At 37.7% G+C, this 21095-nt stretch overlaps 1 pseudogene; it reads right to left on the bottom strand.

The window, feature by feature from the left end:
- The window catches only part of LOC122755082, a 98066-nt pseudogene extending 77179 nt beyond the window's left edge, over nucleotides 1–20887 (bottom strand).
- Nucleotides 20888–21095: the final 208 nt, after the last annotated feature.

The raw sequence follows: 21095 nt of genomic DNA, 5'->3' as shown, positions 1-21095 counted from the left end.
GATCAAATTAATAAATTCCATTACATTCCTTCCTTTATATGGTTAGACTTGTAATAGAGGGTTGAGGTAGTTATGCAATGTGTAACACTTTTTACCACCATGTGTCTGGATCAAAGCCAAATTTAGTATGTGTTCATGACACCTGAAAATGTTATGGAAAGGTTATCATACCATATCTCATGGTTCCGAGACAGCCAGTGATTGTGCTAGGCCACAGGTGAGTTCAACTGAGTGAGATAAAAAGATAATTAAGTTCAGTTAAATTAGGTTAAATTAGGAGGGAGAGAGGATGAATACTGGACTGTGCCTAGTAATTGTGCTCTACATAGTCACCATCATAAGCAAACCATGGACTTACATATACCTGTCTCTCCTTTTGTTGCACATATATTCTCTACAGGGCCTGCATCAGAGTTCACAGCGAATTAGTCTCTGAAATGATAAGTTTCCATACTTCCAAAATCTCATTAATTTCACCAAAGACAGTATGATGGTAAAAATGCGTGCTATGCTGCATAACTGAGAATATATTAGTGATATATACAATAATTCCAAACCATACCCAGAGTATGATGACATATAAATAATAAATGAATGTAAATAGCTGATTACATTAGACATTATCACATAATCTTCTTTTAGCTAGTAAACCACATCATCTTATACATGAATTCTCTAGTATAACAGTAGCAGATACTTAAAGTGGTGATTAATTTTTCAAAAAGAAATAAGATTTCAATATTCAATGTTTTCAGTGAGGTATCAAGCAATAGGGTTCAATAACCCTTTCTGGTCTTTTTTAGTTAAACAGAACAACATAAAAGAGAAGAAAAAATAAATAAATAAAACAAAACTCATTAGAACTCATGGTTCTCTCAAAAAGAAAGAGTAAAAAAAAAGAATTCTGGTAGCTTCTGAGGCCCGATAGCCTCACCCACAGCATATACTTAAAATGTCTTTGAATAATCACTTAGTTTATAAAATTTAGTTTTAAAGAAAAGCAAAAGAAACAAAAGTCAAGAAACAAAGCAAAACCAAAAATAAAAATAAAAAACAAAAGATTCGCTAAGCACCCTTTTGTGCTTTTAAAGAACTTAAAGGTGTGGTGAATTCCAGGTTTTTTTAGTGCCTTTCAAAAGTCAAAACAAAAGAATTTTTAAAAAATAGTTGAGGTGGGCCAGAAAACTAGGCCATGTGCTTCAGTGCTTTTGCCTGTAGAAGGAAATGCTTGTTAAATTATAAGGTATTTAAGCTGCTAGAGTTTGGGGTATGCCACATTGTTTTAACTGGTTCCCCAATTCTCTGCAAGCCAAAGTGGCAGGGGTTTCTGAATTGTCATTGATCTTTCTAATGCTGTCATAATGTTCTTTATGGTAGAAAATGTGGAGTTCTCTAGCATCAGTTTTGTCTGTACCACTGATTTTCAATAAAGGCTGATTTAATTGATGAACCACAACATTCAGCTGATGCTGCTTAGCAAATGCTACAATTGTATCATTTCCTCCCCACTTTCCAAATTTCTTTAATTCATCAACATATTCTTCAAAAGGGGAGTCATTTACTATAAAAGACTCAAACTCTTGTCTATGGTTAATCATATAAGAAGCAGCTTCTTGTCTGTGTCTGAGATGATTTCTACAGTGACCTTCTAGCTGGTCTGCTCAAGCCCTAAAAAGGCAATTTCCGTCTCCTGATACTTTACGAAGACTGAGTCCCAAAGCATTTAACTGATCAGTGGGATTATCAAATGGGAACTGCCTATTTCCTCTGAACTTTCTTTGCTCTTTAACAGTTGCTATCGTTAGGGTTTTTAGCTTTTTAGCATCTACCTCAGGTCTATCTGAAATCTCTTCACCTATGAATGGTGCAGGCTTTATATGAGAGCAATGAATCCATGAGTCTTTTTCACCAATTTTAATGGCAGTAGGAGTTGTCAATAATACCTGAAAAGGTCCTTCCCAGGCAGGTTGGGTTCCACTGGTTCTCTGAAAATTCTTTACATATATTTTATCTCCTGGGTTGAAGTTATGCAATGAAAAGTCTAATGGGCCTGCCTGGACCACAGCTCCTGCCTCATGGAGTTCACGTAGCCTGGTCTGTAATTCCTGTATATAGGAGGCAACAGAAGTATCACCTCCCACCAGTGATGTATAAACTGGGGAAAAAGTTTTAGCTTGGATAGGAGGGTGACCAAAAAGCATTTCATAAGGAGATATATGAAGTTCTCCCCTTTTTCTACTTCGTAGATAGAATAATGCCAATGGTAGAACATCAGGCCATTTCAAATGGGTTTCAGTACATAATTTGCCAATCATGCTCTTAAGCTCTTTATTCATACGTTCAACTTGGCCTGAACTTTGTGGATGGTAGGGCGTGTGGAATTTTGGAGTCACTCCCAAGAAAGAGTAGATTTGGGATAAAATCGAATCAGTGAAATGTGTGCCTTTGTCAGAATCGATGCGGGCTGGTGGGCCAAAACGAGGTACTATCTCTTTAAGAAGAATTTTAGCAACAAAGGCAGCTGTGGCTCGGGGGCTGGGAAAGGCCTCCACCCACCGAGTGAGCTGATCAACTATAACAAGGCAAAATTTATAATGTCCTGCTTTTGGTATAGTAATATAATCAATTTGTAAGTGCTCAAAAGGTGTATATGCTAGAGGACGCCCTCCATAAGCTTTGGCCTTAAAAGCATACTGATTATAAGACTGACATGTGGAACAGCCCGAGCAGATTCGAGATGCTGTATTAGTTACACCTGGTGCTATCCAGGTTCTCTTAATAGAGTCTACAATGCCTTGTGTACCAAAATGGCCTTTTCTGTGAACAGAGAGGCATACCTGGTGGTAGAATTTCCGGGGAAGAAATGGCTTACCTTCCGGAGACACCCAGATGCCATTGATCTGTTTCGCCTTAAATTTCTTTTTCCACTTTTCTACTTCAGAATCGTCATAGGTTAGGTTGGAAGGAATATCCTCAGAAGGTGAAAGGTTAAATACATGTTCAGGAGCTTCTAATGCAGTAAGCTTGGCTGCAGAATCGGCTCGTGCATTTCCCTTTGAAACAGGATCACTATTCCCTGTGTGGGCAGGGCAATGTACAACAGCTAGGGAAGAAGGCAGTTTCAGGGCATCTAAGAGGTCCTTGATAAGGTCCCCATTGGCAATAGCCTTGCCCGAGGATGTTAGAAAGCCTCGTTGACGCCAAATCATACCAATAAAGTGGCATATGCCAAAGCCATATTTCGAGTCAGTAAAAATAGTGGCACTCTTACCTTTGGCTATATTACAGGCCTGTGTAAGAGCCACAAGTTCAGCAGCCTGTGCACTAAAATGGCAAGGCAGAGAAGCTGCCCAGAGGGTGTCATAATCAGAAACTACAGCAGCTCCAGTAAAACGGGTTCCCTCTCTCATAAATGAGGAACCATCTGTATAGAGGACAAGATCAGGATTTTCTAAAGGTGTATCAAAAAGATCATCACGGGGTTTTTCAGCCATATCAACTAAAGAAGCACAGTCATGCAACGGTTCCCCCGAGAATGGTAAATTAGGGAGTAGTGTTGCTGGATTAAGAACTGTGCAGCGTTTTAAAGTGATATTCTCATTACCTAACAGGGTTATTTCATACTTAGCCAGCCTTTGATCTGAAAAGGCTTGTGTCCTGTGACGTAGTAAGAGAGCCTCCACTTCATGAGGGCATTGCACAGTTAGAGGGTTACCTAGGACCAAATCAGAGGCTTTTTCTACCAAAAGGGCTGTGGCCGCCACTGCTCTAAGGCAAGGTGGCACACCAGCCGCTACAGGGTCCAGCTGAATTGAATAGTAGGCTATAGGGCGTTGGTTAGGCCCCAGTGACTGAGTCAGGACTCCAGAAGCCACCCCCCTTTGTTCATGCACAAAGAGAGTGAAAGGCTTACTATAATCTGGTAGTCCCAGGGCAGGTGCTGATAACAAGGCCCGTTTTAATTCTTTTATGGCTGAGAGATGCTGGGGATCCAACTGTAAAATGTCTGGAACAGAACTTTTTGTAAGAGCTATGAGAGGTTTAGTAATTTCACCAAAAGAGGGTATCCATTGTCTACAGTACCCAGCTGCTCCCAGAATGGCTCTTAATTGCTTCTTAGTAGAGGGGGCAGAAAGTTATTGAATGGCCTGGACTCGCTTAGAAGAGACAGAGCGAGTTCCAGCAGCCAAAATAAATCCTAAATATTCTACCTGGGGCAAACACCATTGTACCTTTGTCTTGGAAACCTTGTGTCCTCTCTTGTGCAGCTCCAGCAGTAAGTGACGGCTATCTTCCTGACAAATTTCAGCATTAGGAGAGGCCAAAAGTAAGTCATCTACATATTGTACTAGTGTGGAGCTTTTAAAGGTAATAGAGGCCAGATCCTGCTGTAAAATTTGGGAAAATAATGTAGGACTGTCTACAAATCCCTGTGGGAGTCTAGTCCAGGTCCACTGTCTATTTTTCCAGGTAAAAGCAAATAAATATTGGAAGTCCTCATGTACTGGTATGGAGAAAAAGGCAGAGCAGAGGTCTACCACTGTGAAACATGTAGATTCATAGGGAATGGAAGAAAGTATGGTAGAAGGGGTAGCCAATATAGCATGTCTAGGGATAACATAATTATTAATTGCTCTAAGATCTTGCACAAAACGATAAACAGGTTTACCATCTGGCCCAGGCTTGGGTTTTTTAACTGGCAAAATGGGAGTATTGCATGGAGAGTGATGATATGGAATAATAATACCCTGGCTTTTCAAAGCCTCAATTATAGGTGTGATCCCTTCTATTGCTTCCCTAGACAATGGATACTGTGGAATGGAGGGGGGTGGTCCCCCCTTAACTTTAAAGGTAACAGGTATGGCAGACTTAAGGAGCCCCACCTCATTAGGGGATGAGGCCCATAAAGACTCAGGAATGTCAGAGGGGATTTTGGATACCTCCCCTGCTGTTCCTTGAGCTTCTGTAAGTAAAATTGGTAATAAATGAACAGTATCCTCTGGCAATTTTAGGGAGACAGCCCCATCTGGAGCACAAGATATGGTTGCTCTAAGCTTACAAAGGAGATCACGACCTAATAAATTTACAGGGGCATCAGGCATGAGTAAAAATGAATGTTCTACTGTTAAGGGCCCCATAGATACCATGCGAGGATTCAATTTTGCCACTCTCTGGCTCTTTCCTGAGACTCCTACTACATTTAAAAATCCTACAGGTCTACACCCAGCATCTGGTTTGCTTATTAATACTGATTTAGAAGCTCCTGTGTCTAGTAAACAGTCATAATACGTGTCCCCTACTTTGAGGGTCACATGAGGTTCATTACTCTGGGGAGGTGAATGAACTGGCACAAGCGCATTCAAAAAATCCAGATCTGGGAATATGTTGCTTTCATTATCTTTGTTCCATTCCTCCCCTTCCTCTTGTCAATCCTGTGCCCCCCTTTGAGGGAGTCCATGGTTACCCTGATTCTGGTTCTGTCCTTCTGTTCCTCCCTGATAGGGTGTACGGTTATCCTGATACTGTCTCTTTGTATCCCCCTGAAAAGATTTATATCCATTTTGATTCTGCCTGTAATAAGGGTTATAATTACTCCGGTTGTTTCCTTTCTGATAAAAGTTTCCAAAATTATTTCGATTTCCCCCAAAGAATTCCTCAAGGCTCTCGGTCATTGTCCTCTTAAGGTCTTGTTTTCTAGTTCTACATTCCCTCAAGAAGTGTCCTTGTTTTTTGCAGTACTCACAAAATTTAGGGGGTTGATAACGATTTTCAATTTTCCAGTTTCTCTGCCCTGTTGTTTCCTGTACTGGAGCTAAAATGTCCTGTCTGTTCCTTTCTTCTCTCTCATTTCCTTCGTAAATATATGTTGCTATTTCTTTAAGTCTGTCAGGACTCAAACTATTCCACCCAGGACATTGCTTTTTAAAATATTTCCGAATTTCTGGTAATGACTGGTTTACAAAATGAGAGCAGATAATATGGGCGTCTCTACTGTCTAATGGGTCTAGTCTAGCATATTGCCTGGCATACTTACACAGCCTGTCATAAAATCTATTAGGTCTCTCATCAGGTCCCTGAACTATATCTATAAATTTTTGCCAGTTATCAGTCTTTCTAATACAGGATTCCATTGCCTTCAGCAATGTTTCCCTTGCATCTTTCAACATATCAAAATGCTCAGGGTTATTGGGGTCCCAGTCAGGGTCTTGAATAGGCCACCCAATATCAACCTTTCCCGTGGCTTCCAGGCTGTTTGCTGCAGCTACTATATCTGCTCTTTCTCCTGGGGACAATATTATTTCCATAAGGTCAGTAACATCATTCCAAGTGGGCTGATATGCTCTAAAAATTGCTCTAAACTGCCTGATAACTGCTGTGGGATCTTCATCAAATTTAGGAGTGCTTTGTCCCCATAAAGCCAAATCCTTGGGTGTAAAAGGTGTGTATTGTCTGAGCTTACGTATAGTACCTTTTTGACCATGGGCGAGGATCTCTTGAAGGGGAAAAATTTTTACTTTCTCTGTCTCCTCTACAGGGGAATCATTCCTTTCTTTCTTTATTTGTTTGTTTGGCATGGAGGAAGTAGAGGGTGAGGGAATAAGAGTTGGGTCATTTGGAATTTCAGTCTGAATGGCCTTGGATTTAGTTGTTCTGTTGGGCATTTCGGTTAGGCAGGCCATGTCTGTCTGCCAGTCTATCATTTCAGTTTGGGTGGCAGACTCAGATGTAAACTGGGGCCTGGATTTTCCTCGTTTTATATTTTTAGTATGATAATTTTCACTTGCTCTGGCCCAGATTTTCCAATAACGTAAATGTTCAGGTGGACATCTACTTAGGGTTCTTTGCAAATGCCTCAATGTTTGGGGATCAAATGACCCATATTTGGGCCATTCTTCCTGTAATTCCTCATGCCACATAAAACACAGTCTGATAAGCTCTCCTCTGGTCATGGTTGTATTTAGTCTAAGTTTTCCCTCATTCCAATCCATAAGTAGCTTTCCTAATGGGGAATCCCAGGGAATCATCTTTATTCTAACATTATCTAGGACATGCCAAATTCTCCATACCACACCAAAAAGCCCCACAAAACCACAAAGAGTAATAAAAATATATTCAAGTTCAAGCTGGCCAACATCTTTGATTAGTGAAGGTAAAGCTAGAAAAGGGGTACTTAGGGTGTTTAAAAGATCCATTTGAAATTTAAAATAGCCTATACTTGGTAGTTCTTTCCAATTTAAGGGGACAAGGGAGGGGAAATCTTACCCAATCAGAAGATCAGAAGATGAACGTTCGGTTTTCCTCTTCGTGGTCAGCCAAACTGTGTAATTTAAGATTCTAAATGTGGATTCTAATGTGTTCCCCCAGTTTGGGGGAAACTGACTAAAAATCACTGATAAAACGAGTTTAGGTTTTTAAGGGTTTATTGGAAAATAGAAAGAAAAAGATTGAGAACAGAATTCTAACAGTCTGGCATTCCTATCTTTCCTCAAATCTCCTGTGAAGTCCTCTGCCGCCACCACCATCAAGTCCGGAAGCCAAAAAGGCCCGCGCTCTCTGCGCAGGCTCCCTTTCCTCCTTCCTGTCTCCTCCCAGACCATAGGAGGCTCCTCCAGTTGATTGGCTGGTAGACTTGATAGACAGCACCCATGAGCAAGCGTCATTTCCTGACGCCAAGGAAAAGCCACAATGCCTCTGAGGCATTTTCCTCTTGGTGGAGCTCTCCACAGCAAGTCTCCAGTAGGTGGCGTCATTCCAATCATTACAGCAGGAATGGGATGTAGGTGGGTGTTTACAGCAATTTCTACTCTTCCTTCTGTGACTCTATCCTTATCTTCTCCCATCTTAAATATGTTTTTAGTTTAATTATTTATCTTCAGATTTTTTTTCCCTTATAACTTCCCTTCTAATAGATGTTTTGCTGTTAAATGTTTCTTGGTTCTGGCATAAATGTTGTAAAAGTCAGTTAATAGAGCATTTCCAAAATGATTGCTGTGGCCTATGAAGCCTTAAACCTCTGCTCTAGGAATTTGCCTGTTAAGAACTAGTAATGAACATCCTGGGAGTTTTAATAATACAAAATGTCCCTCTTTCAATTGGGGCAGCTAGGTCACACAGTGGATAAAACACCGGCCTTGGATTCAGGAGGAGCTGAGTTCAAACCCGGCCTCAGACACTTGACACTTATAAGCTGTGTGACCCTGAGCAAGTCACTTAAACCCAGTTGCCTCACCAAAAAAAAACAAAAAAACAAACAAACAAAAAAAACAACCCGAAAAAGAAAGGAAGAAAAGAATCTACCTTCTTCAGTATACCACCTCTAGCCTAGTACCCTTTGACCTGATGAGAAACTTATTTCTTTTTTCTATCAATATAGATATATCTTTCTGGAGAATGCAGCATGGTCACTAAATGTTACAGTTGCTGAGTTCCTTTCAATCGCAGCATCTTCCTTGAATTCAGATAAAGAATCATAAAATCATATAATTTTAGGGCTTATAAATCATCTGGTCCAGGGGCAGCTGGGTGGCACAGTAGATAGAGCACTGGCCCTGGAGTCAGGAGTACCTGAGTTCAAATCTGGCCTCAGACACTTAACACTTACTAGCTGTGTGACCCTGGGCAAGTCACTTAACCTCAATTGCCTCACTTAAAAATAAATAAATAAAAATAAATAGAATTAATAAATCATCTAGTCCAACTCCTTTGAGTTATTTATGATGCTATCTAATAAGGTATTTGTATTGCCATAAGAGTACATAATCTCATTGATTAATTATACCAATCATATATATAGAGATTATATATAGATACACACATTCTATATTCATAATGCATACATAGGCATATATGTCTGTAGGTACATGTATATACATGCATACATAGGCGTATGTATTGTGTACATGTATGCATATGTATGTATACACATATTGTTGGTGGTGGTGGTGGTGGTGTTGCTGTTGTTTATCCTTCATTCTAAAAGAGGTTCATGACATTTAAGTGAGGGAATGCTGTGCAAGGTCATCAATCTTATTCTCTCCTCCTGAGCCATCTGCCATCTGGGACCGGTAGTGCATATATATATATATATATATATATATATATATTTCAGGCAATTGGGGTCATGTGACTTGCCTAGAGTCACACAGCTAATAATCATCTGAGGTGAGATTTGAACTCCGATCCTCCCAAATTCAGGGCTAGTACTATATCTACCGCACTTCCTAGATGCTCTGGGTGCATGTGTGTATAATGATTAGATACATATGCAACATATACATGCATGAACATACACATATGCACATGTGTATGTATATATATATACACACATATACATGTGTGTATGGATGTTTGTGTGTACAGTGTATCTAGTTTCCCAGCTTTGTATCCTTAGTATTTTCTTCAACTCACTCTCCTTCATTCCACATATACTGTTACTTCCCAACTTTTGACAATTCTATCTTCTTAAAGTCTCTCACATCAAAATCTTCTTAGTATTCAAGTAACTATGCCCTTATTTCAGTCTCTCATGACCCCTCATCTAAATTACTGCAAAATTTATCTAATTAGTTTTCCTTTCTCAAATCTCTTCCTACTGCAGCCTATCCTACACATCATTTTCTAAGTAATTTTTCATAAAGACCAGAATTGACCATGTTCCTTTTCTCCTTGATCTACTCCAGAGGCTAGCTAGTGACTTAACTATTCAACCCCTTCATAATACACTCTTAACCTATTTTTCCAGGTTCATTCTACATTGCTCTCCCTGTAACAGCACAATCTAACCAAGTTATTCTTTTCTCTGTTTCACACACACAGCAACCAATCTCTCAACTTGAGAAATTTGTCTGATCATCCTTTTACCTAAAATAGAATTCCTACTTAAATTTTGCCTATCTCTCTTCCTTAAGATGCACCCACAAGGCAGCTTGGTGGAGCAATAAATAAAGGATTCAGGAGGACCTGAGTTCAAATCCTGTCAGACACTTGTTACTTACTAACTTTCTGACCCTGGACAAGTCACTTAACCCTCATTGCCCTGCAAAAAATATAGATATGTATATAGAGATAGATAGATAGATAGATAGATGTGTGTGTATATATATATATATATATATATATATATATATATGTATATGCACCCACCACTTTCTATGTAAAGCCCTTCCTAATTCCTCTGATTGCTGGTGCCCTCCTGAAAAAAAAAACAACAAAAACAACAAAAAAACATTGTATTAATTTGTATTTTGTCATGTTTATTTATGCTATGCATTTTTATATGTATTCATTTTGGTATATAAGTTCCTTGAAAACATAGAATGTTTCATTCTTTATACTTGTATTCACAATGCCTGATACTTATAGTATATGCTTAAGAAATCCTTGTTGATTACTTGATTACATGATGAGGAAGACATGGCTAGACAACTGTTTCTGTAAGAAAAAAATTCTCAGGACTTATATGGTTTTAAAGAACAATATTAGTTCAAAGTATGGCATTACAGTAAAAAAGACAATGCAATCTTAAATTTTATTTAATAATAATAATTATTTTTCTTATTATAACAACTCATTGATTAATAATAATATTGTCCAGAATGAAGGAGATAATATTTCCTTCCATTGCACCAGAGTACAGTTGAAACAAACTTGTAGACTCTTTTCAGACCTAGGTAATCATTTTAGAAATAATAATGATATACTGTACTGAACCCCAAAGGCAGAGACCAGGATGGTGAGGGGACTTGAACAAATGCCATACAAGTAGTATGGGTTAAATGAACCTAGAGAACAGAAGACCTCCACATGTTTAGACATGGTTTTACTTGGCTCTTATGGTAGAAACAATAGACAAATGTTTCAGAACAGCAGTTTTCAGCTGACATAAGGAAAAACCTAATCATCTGAAATGTCTGGAAGAGGAATGGGGTGTTTTGGAAGGTGAGTACTGGATAACTGGATGTCTTTAAAGGGAGGTTATATGACTACTTGAGAGAAATAATATAAATGGGGATCTTCTTGAGCATGGACAAAATTATATCTGAGGTTCCATCTCTTTCTGAGGTTCCTTTCCTTTATATGAATGAGAGGAGAGAATTACATTATTTTTTTTCCGATAAAGGTATTTTATTCCTTTCCATCTACATGCAAAGATAGTTCTCAACATCCATTTATACAAGCTTTCCAATTTCAGATTTTTCTCCCTCCCTCTCCCCCCACAATTACATTATTGATATCACTTTGCCTAGTTTTATGGATCCAATAATTTAAAAGAGGAATTATTTCAGTGGAAGAATCAAGTATTAAACTGATAGCTTTAAGATAATCGATTGTAAAACCATAGTTTTCTATTTGAAGGGTAATTATGAAAAAAACAGTTGTCAAAAGGGTAAAGGGATAGGATAGTATAGCACAGGGGATCTGGTTCAGCTTAGATATCAGAACTGGTAAGATAAAGAAAATCTGTGGCTTACTTGATTCATCTTGAGGATTTTTTTTTGAGGTTATATGTTCCTTTTGGTATTTTAAAGTCCATATAGTCTTCTTCAATCCCAATATTTAGATTCTATACCCCGTCTTTTTTTCTTTTCTTTTCTTTTCTTTTCTTTTCTTTTCTTTTCTTTTCTTTTCTTTTCTTTTCTTTTCTTTTCTTTTCTTTTCTTTTCTTTTCTTTTCTTTTCTTTTCTTTTCTTTCTTTCTTTTTTCTTTTTTTGCAGGGAAATGGAGTTTAAGTGACTTGCCCAGCATCACACAGCTAGTAATTGTCAAGTGTCTGAGGCTGGATCTGAACTCAGGTCCTCTTGAATCCAGGGCCAGTGCTTTATCCACTATCCACTGCACCACCTAGCTGCCCCCTACATCTTGTCTTTTTTGTTTCAGTTTACTGAGAGTTCAGTTTGTAAATCACTGCATTCCTTTAGGACCCTGCTAAACTCACACCTTCTATAAGAAGACATCCTTAGGGAGAGGTGGAATGGAGTAAATTATTTCACATAAAAGAAGCAAGGAAAAGCTTATATAGTGGAGGGGGGATGGGGGAGGTGAGGCAGAGTGAGTGAACTTTACTCTCATCAGAATTGGCTTAAAGAAGGAATAACATACCCTCAATTGGGTATAGAAATCTATCTTACTCTGCAGGAAAGTAGGAGGGGAAGGGGATGAAGGGGTGATAGAATAGAGGACAGATTAGGGAGTGGGTAGTTATAAGCAAAAAAACTTTTAAGAAGGGAAAGAGTAAAATAAGATAGATAATAGAAAAATTTGAAAGGTGAGGGAATAGAATGAAGAGAATAGTAACTGTGAAAAAAATGTTGAAGCAAGTTTGTCTGATAAATGCCTCATTTCTAAAACATATAAAGTACTGAGTCAAATTTATTAAAATAAGAGTCATTCCCCAATCTACAAATGATAAAAAGATATGAATAGTTTTTAGATGAAATAATAAAGCTATGCATTGCTATATGGAAAAAATGCTGCCACTATTGATTATAAAAAACCTGTAAATTAACAGAATTTTGGGTACTACCTCATAGTTAGTATATTGGATAATAGGACAACAAGGAAAAATGAGAAATATGGTAGGGGGTATGGGGGAAATGAAACATTAATCCACTTTTATTGGAGTTGTAAACTTATTCAACCATTTTATAGAGTAATTTGGAACTATGTCCACAGGGCTATAAAACCATTCATACTCTGACCTAGCAATACCAAAACTAGGACTGTATCAAAAAATAGATAAAAACCAAAATGTTAAAGGGCCAATATATATAAAAAAATATTTATAGAAGTTCTTTTCTGGTGGCAAGGAATTGGAAATTGAGGTGATACTCCTCAATTGAGGAGTGGCTGAACAAATTGTGGTATGTGATTATGACAGAATAATATTGTGCTATAAGAAATGATGAGCAGGATGGTCTCAGAAAAACCTGGAAAGACTTACATGAACTGATACAAAGTGAAATGCACTGTATAAAAAATAAGACATGTTGTAAGATGATCAGCTGTGAATGACTTAGCTATTCTCAGCAATACAATGATTCAAGACAACTTAGAAGGAATTATGATGAAAAATGTTTTCCATTCCCTGAGAAAGAACTGATGGTGTTTGATTACAGATTGAAGCATACTTTCTTTTTCTTGAGGTTTTTGTAATCTGTTTTATTTCACAACATGACTAATATGTAAATGTTTTGCATGACTACACATGTATAACTTACCTTGAATTACTTGCCTTCTCAAAGTGGGGTGGCAGGAAGGAAGAGAATTTGGAACACAAAGTTTTTAAAAAAAGATGTTAAAATTTGTTTTTACCTGTAATTGTGGGAAAATAAAATGTTAAATAAAAAAGAAAAAAGAAGGGAAGACCAAGAAATTATTCCCAGTATACCTTAATCCTAATGTTTTCCCTCTGAGATTGCTTCCAATTTATACTATATATATTTGCTTGTACACAGTTGTTAACACGTTGTTTCCCCAATGAGACTGTAGTAAGATACTAGAGATTATGAACTATTTATTTGTTTGTTTCCTTTCTTCTTAACCTCAGTACTTGGGTGCATCTAGGTGTTTCAGTGGATAGAGCACTGGCCCTAGGGTCAGGAAGACGTGATTTCAAATCTTACCTCAGATACTTACTAGATGTGTGATTGAGGGCAAGTTACTTAACCTCAATTGCCTTAAAGATCCAGGGCCATCTCCAGTTGTCCTGATATATATCTTGCCAGTGAATGCAGCTGGCTCTGGAGTAGTGAGGTTGGTGACCTTACACAGCCCTGCCTTACTGAAATCCAATTCAATGCAAGTCATGACATAATCCTGTCATGGTGCTCTTTGAGAAGAAAGGACATACAACAACAACAAACCTTGTACTTAGCACATTTTTTTTCACATAGTAAGAGTTTAATGAAAGTTTGTTGATTGACTTACTGGGATAGCCTTGAGCTATATCTACTCAAGAAAAAAAAATTCTGTATGTCTTTATTTTTCATTGTCTATATGCAAATGACTACCGGTGTCACGTAGAGTTATAATATCTTAAGAAACAAATCCTTATATCTAAAATTACATTGAAAATCACATAATTGAGAGAAGCTTACACCTGAGCCTCCAAATCAGCTGCAGTGCAAGGATTTTCTGTAACTGAGCTTGTGGTCATGTGAAAGGACTGAGCACCTGGCCAGGAGTGAATGTGCAGGGGTGTCTGTGGGACCAAAGGAGGAGTTCAGCTATCCCACCCCAGTGGGGAACCAGGAAAAAATCTTGAGGGGTGTGAGGCCCAGCTTTGGGAGGGGCACAGGCTCATCAGGGCTAAGAAACACAGCACACAAAGTTTTGCTGATGGATTAATGAGCAAGTTGGCTTGAGGTTATCTTTGGATCAGAGAATAGGTGAGGCAAGAGGAAAATCTGCCCTTCTCAAACCAAAAAACCTGGGACCCTCTGAAGCTTGGGAGAGTGTAGCTTGGAAGTAGGGCCCCACTGTAAGAGGGAGTTAAAAGTCAAGTAAAAGATGGCAAGATCAGCAAGCTTTAGTGACAAGGAAGATAGAGGTGCACCCTGAGAAAAGAATAACATCCTCAAGGTCCCTACATACTAAGCTCCCAAGAAAAATATGAATTGTTCTCAGGCCATGGAAGTGCTCAAAAGAGACTTTGAAAAGAACGTAGGAGAGATAGAAGGAAGATTTAAAGAGGAGGGGGAAAGAATAGAAAGGGAAATGAGAGTGATATAGGAGATTCATGAGAAAAATGTCAACAACTTGAAAAGTCAAATGGAAAGGGAGATACAAAAGTTCTCTGAAGAAAGTAATTGACTAAGAATTACGATTGAACTAATGGAAGCTAGTGACTTTATGAGAAACTAAGACATAGTAAAGCAAACCCAATTGAATAAAAAAATAGAGGGCAATATGAAATATCTCCTTGGAAAAACAACTGACCTGGAAAAAAGATTCAGGAGGAATAATCTGAAAATCATTGAACTACCTGAAGACCATGACCAAAGTAAGAACTTAGACAGTATCTTCCAAGAAATCATCAGAAAAAATTGCCTTGATCTTCTAGAAGAAAATGGTAAAATAGAAATAGAAAGAATCCACTGATCACCTCCTGAAAGAGATCCCAAAAGGAAAACCTCCAGGAATATTATAGGCAAAGTCCAGAGCTCTGCTGGGCTATTGTGAAGAAAATTCTTTGTCAAGTTTAAGGTATTATATAAAAGTTATGATTAACAGGATGCTATCAGAAAAACCTGGAAAGACCTAAATGAACTGAAGCAAAGAGAAATGTACTGTATACAAAATAACTGCAATAGTTTAAGATGATCTGCTGGGAAGAACATGGTTATTTTCAGCAAGGCAATGATCCAATATAACTCTGAAGGACTTGTGAAAATTTCAGTCCATCTATAGAGAAAGAACTAATGGTGTCTGAAAGCAGACTGAAATATAATTTTTTGACAGTTCCTTAATCTGAAATTTTGTTTTTATCTGTTTTCTCTCACACCCTAACTAATGTGCAGATGTTTTCCATGACTACTCTTGCAGTCACAAAGTTTCAAAAAATTGATGTCACAATTTGTTTTTATATGTAACTTGGAAAATAATATTCTAAACAGAAAAAGTCACATGCTTCAGTCTGTGAATTATGATACCGGTTAAAACCATAACTCCTTTAAACAACCATAAGTTACATGATCATAAAGTACTGGGAATTACTTTATAAAGGAACTGGGAAGTACTTCAAAGTACTTCAAAGACCATTTAGTTCAACCTTTTTCTTTTGCATTTGAGGAAACTGAGGCTCAGGAGAGTGTGAGACTAGAGATCTTGCTAAATGTCACACCAGTAAAAATGTCAATCAGGATTTCAGCCTAAGCACTACAACTTGAGAGGCAATGCTTATTAGACTGTACCATTCTGTCTTTCTCTTAACTTTTACAATTGCCATCCATGTTTTCATAAATTTATTCATTCAAAAAGCATGTACTAGCACCTATATTATTTATATGGCACAGTGTTAAGGATTGGAATATCTTACATATAATACTGTTGTTCTCCAGTTAAATTTTCTAATATTTTAGAGGTGCAATTATGTCACCTCTGAAATGACTCATTGTCCCTCTGGCAGACCTTACCAAGACACTCAGAGTAATATAATAATTTGATAATTTGTTTATGTAGCACCATGCATGTTGTTTTCTGCCCATAATATAGTTTTAATTTAATGTTACTCTGGCTAGACTAGGACCATTTTGAGAACACTACCTTCAATAGTAAATTCATGTTCTGTTTCAAAATACTGAATCCTCTGTAACAATGCTAAACATTCCTGGAATAGATTAAATCTCTCTTTACCACCAGACTTACTAACACTCTAAAGCCTGGGGGGAAATGACCTCTGGTTGTCTTTGTCATGAAATTTTGAATCAATTTTGTTGTTTAGTTATTTTCAGTCATATACAACTCTTCTGGGCCAAGATACTGGAGTGGTTTGACCTTTCCTTCTCTAACTCATTTTACAGATGAGACACCTCAGCAATCAAGGTTAAATGACTTGTACAGGGTCACACAGATGGAATGTGTGTGAGGCAAGATTTGAACTCAGAAATTTGAATCTTCCTGACTCCAGGCCTAATACTCTATTTTGAGAGTACTTTGAGTAGATGAGATGTACCTACTTAACTTTTTCTTGACAAAAACCTTCAAGGGTATAGTTTTCTCTATGTAAACAAATGCTTTCTTAAAATTAATAAAAAATAACAATAGTGGGATTTTACACTGGCTATAATGCTTATTCAGTTATATGACTGTTATATGCAGTTTGCTATAGAAAACAACCTGTGAGATGGTGGAGGAAAGGCAGTGACGTCAGGGAGTTCTCCCCACAATCCCTCCAAATACCTCCAAATCATGACATAAAACAGTTCCTGGACCAGCAGAACCCATAAAAGGATGAGATGAGATCATTTTCCAGCCAAAGGTGGCATAGAAGGTCAGTAGGAAAGGTCTGTTGTACCATGGTGACAGTGGAGCCCAAACCCGGGCCACACAGGCACAGATCCAGCCTCAGGCAAGCTGCCCCAGAGAAACAGGCTTTCAGAACCTCTGAATCAGCTGTGGCAGTGGCTACTTCTGGAACTCACTTCTCGGTCCAGTGAGGGGGTTGAGTTGTTGTCCAGGTGTGTGTGTGTGTGTGGGGGGGAGATTGTAGTGATCGTTGCTGGTGCTGAGGCAGAACTCTATTTTGTTACCCATGCTTGGAACCAGGAAACAGTCTTGAGTGGTGGCTCAGGTTTGGGAGGGGTGCAGGCACACCAGAGCTTGCAGCCATTTTGAAACACTATTTTGTTCCTGGGTTAAAGAGGAAGCAGTACTGTGGTTACCTACAGACCAGAGCACAGGCCAGGGGGTTTGGAGAACATTGCTCTCCTTAAATTGTACCACCTTGTACCACCTGAAACTTGGGACAAGAAATTATGGAACTAGTACTCCACTTTAAGAAGGAGTTAAAAGTCAAGAAATAGGCTAGGAAAATGAGCAGAAAGAAAAGAAAATACTGACCCTATAAAGTTTATTTGGTGAAAAGGAAGATCATCATAGACACTCAGAGGAAGATAAAAAAAAATCAAAGCTCCTACATCCAAAGATTGCAAGAAAAATATGAACTGGTCTCAGGCCATAGAAGCACTCAAAAAGGACTTTAAAAATAAATAAGAGAGGTATAGGAAAAATGGAAAGAGAAATGAGAGAGAAACAGGAAAGTCATGAAAACAATGTCAACAGCTTGAAAAGCCAAATTGATCAAATGGAAAAGAAGGTACAAAAGCTCTCTGAAGAACATAATTGCTTAAAAGTTGGGATTGACCAAATTGTAGGATAAGATTAAGATGGAACACTATTGTGCTATAAGAAATGATAAGCAGGATACTATCAGAAGGACTTATGAAAAATGCAATCCATCTACAGAGAAAGAACTGACAGTATCTGAATATAGATTTAAATATATTTTTGTTAGTTCCTCTTTCTAAAGTTTTTTGTCTGTTTTCTTTCATAACCGGAATAATATGGAAATATTTTTCCTGACTGCACATGTATAATTTATATTGAACTGCTTGAGTTCTTAAGGGTGGGTAAGTAGGGAGGGAGGAAAAGAGTTTGGAACACAAAGTTTTAACAAATGGTGTGAATATTTGTTTTTAAATGTAATGGAGAAAATTCTAAATTAACAAGCAAACAGATAGATGTTTGATAGGTAGATAAATGAATAGATGAATGAATAAATGAATGAATGAATGAGTTAATGAATGAGTGAATAAGCAGATAGATAGATAGATAAATAGATGGATAGATAGAAAAAGAAAGAAAGAAAATAACCTGAAGCAATTTGCCTATTTTCTTCTCATATTTTCCTTATTCAGTGATCATTCTTATTAAGGTATCCTAGAGGAATCAAATTATATAAATTTGTAGAAACTAACCTGGAAAAACATCCTCATGTCAGGGCCTTCAGATACATTCTTTGCTTCCCTGCATGAGTTAATCCACTAGAAGAATGGGTGGGGGCTGTGGAAAGAGGCCCTTCCCAGTGCTATATGTTTATGCAGAATGTTACAGATGAAATTCTCTACATGAAAGAAGCTGAGAAACCTGTTTCCTGGTAGGATTGACTTCATTCATGGAAGTATCTTAGGGAGACCTTGGAGTATGAGTAGACATTTTGTAACTGCTAATCAAAAGGTAAAGGGTGGTTTCTTGATTTGCTGCAACTTTGAAGACAGAACTGAGTGTATTGGGGTGGGGAATTTTAAAGATCTCATTCTGCCTCAGTCTCCTTCTCTTCGTTTGGCCTCTTTTCTTTGTCTGACTTCTTCCTGGTTGATAATGTGAGATGTCTTAGGCCTTCTCCCTATCTAAGCATAATATTAGACCCTATGAACAAGAGTATTACTTCTTTATTAGATTTCTGGTTTGCACAAGGTGAAGGAGGGAGCTCAAAGTTTTAATTTTTTACATTTTGAAATGTCAAGGGAAGGAACTATCTGGGCACCCAGGCATACAAATATTTGAGTGTCTAAAAATTCAAGAGTTGATTCCATATCTAACTTTGTAGCCCTCCAAATATCCATGCCTGAAAGAGTGACTTTGGGGATCCAGCCCATTGGAAGCAAAGAGAAATGGTAGCAATGCTATGGTATAAAATCTTCCTGTTCCTATAGAACAAAAGGTGTGCGGTTTGTGGGGGTGGGGTATTTGTATTTTTGGTTAAATCAAATTAGATTACAGGTTACTTATAACTAACAGTATGGGAAACCATTTGGGTACAATTTGATAGTGGGAAAATGGGGCAGCTAGGTAGTGAGGTAGGTAAAGTATAGGACCTGGAGTCTGGAAGACTCATCTTTTTGAGTTCAAATCTGGCCTCAGACACTTACTAGTTTTGTGACTCTGGGCAAGCCATTTAACCCTGGCTATATAGGTTTCCTTATCTGCAAAATGGACTGGATAAATGGAAAATGGTAAAACTACCCTAGCATCTTTGCCAAGGAAAACATAAATAGGGCCATGAAGAGTTGGATATGACTGAAAATGACTAAACAGTGGAAAAATTCCCGTTCCCCTCAAGGGCACCCTTGAAGAATTGATATAGCTGGTCTGACCATGGTAGAGTAAGACCAGAGAGAGATTTCTTTCATACCCATTATGAGAATTCCACCCTAAGGCCGAACAATCTTGTTCTCAAACTTCTTATATGCGAAACAAGACACATTATATATTTTTTTCTCAAATTGAATCATCTTCTAAACTTCCGCATTACCATCAAGGTCATAACCAACCTCCTATTCTATAAGTCCGTTTCAATCTTGGTATCATCTTCACATTCATTACATATATTCAATCAAAAAAAAATATTTCTATCCTCACATAATTTTCATATGTCTTCTCTCTATTCACATAGCCACCTCCAACAACCTATTTCAGATCATAATCATCTTTTTCCTGAATTAGTGAGAGAAGTTTTTTTTTCTATGTCTTCTGCCAATTTGATATAAACTCCTTCAGAAGACCTTCTATAAAGGGGATTCTACTTTCTTTTCTTCATCTTCCTCCTAAGCTCTTACAATCCAACTTCCAATTTTATCATTCCACCAAAAATGCTCCCTCTAAAGTTTCCAATGATTTCTTAATTTTGAAATTCATTTGCATTCTCTTAATCCTTATTCTTCTTGATTTCTTTGGAGCCTTTGATAATGTTGATCACATTCTCTTTTCTTGATACTGTCTTCTCTCTAGGTTTTTAAGCCATGACTTTTGCTTATTTCTCCCTCTACATATCAGATCACTCCTCAGTCTCCTTTGATGGATCTTCATCTAGATCATGCTAACTAACCCTAAGTGCCCTGCTGGGCTCAATCATGCACCCCTCTTTTCTGCTCCCTCTGTATTACTTTACCCCAGTGATCTCATAAACCCCCATGTATTTATTTTATGCTCTTTATTTTGTTGATTTCTAAATGTACATATTCTAGCCTAATTTCTGTGGTGACTTCCAAACTCACAGCTCTAATTACTTTCAAACAACTTGAATTATACATCAGTAGACTTCATAAATTCATTGCTGAAGGCTATGAGGAAGTTAGGAAAATATGTGGCCAATTCTTTATTGGTATTTATGTTTTTGGTTTTTTTTGGTGGGGCAATGAGGGTTAAGTGACTTCCTCTCCAGTCTCCTTCTACATTACTCCCTTCAAAGCACATGTGACATGACATCTCCCACCTTTGTGTTTTTACATTATTTCTCTTCCATACCAGGAATTTTCTGTTTCCTTACCTCTACCACTTGGAATTCTTGTTTTTCATCAAAATCTGGCTGAGTCTTCACTTTCTCCATGAAACATATCTAGATTATTCCAACTTTTAATATCTGTCCTCCCCAAGCTACCATATACATATTCTATGTATGTGTACATATATATGTATATATGTGTGTATATATATATATATACACATATGTGTGTGCATGCACACATATATGTGCCCAAATATATATGTATGTAAATGTTGTCTCCTCCTTTAGGATATAAGTTCCTAAGGAATGG

This window comes from Dromiciops gliroides, chromosome 4 (assembly GCF_019393635.1).
Source record: "Dromiciops gliroides isolate mDroGli1 chromosome 4, mDroGli1.pri, whole genome shotgun sequence".
Taxonomy (NCBI): domain Eukaryota; kingdom Metazoa; phylum Chordata; class Mammalia; order Microbiotheria; family Microbiotheriidae; genus Dromiciops; species Dromiciops gliroides.
This window is presented reverse-complemented; position numbering and strand designations above follow the sequence as displayed.